Here is a 246-nt window from a genome sequence, read left to right on the forward strand (position 1 = left end):
GAGATGAGGTCTCACCAAGTTGCCCAGGCAGGTCTCGAACCCGTGGGCTCAGGCAATTCACTCACCTCGGACTCCCAAAGCATGGGATTATAGGCTGAGCCACTGAGCCCGGCCAATTTATACATTTTTTTTTTTTTTTTTGAGTTGAAGTCTCACTCTGTCACCCAGACTGTAGTGCAGTGGCTGCTCCCAGCCACTGCAGCCTCGACCTGCTGGGCTCAGGCGATCCTTCCGCCTCAGCCTTCC

The sequence above is a fragment of the Carlito syrichta genome, unplaced genomic scaffold (genome assembly GCF_000164805.1).
Source record: "Carlito syrichta isolate Samal-C Ts95f unplaced genomic scaffold, Tarsius_syrichta-2.0.1 Scaffold311843, whole genome shotgun sequence".
Taxonomy (NCBI): domain Eukaryota; kingdom Metazoa; phylum Chordata; class Mammalia; order Primates; family Tarsiidae; genus Carlito; species Carlito syrichta.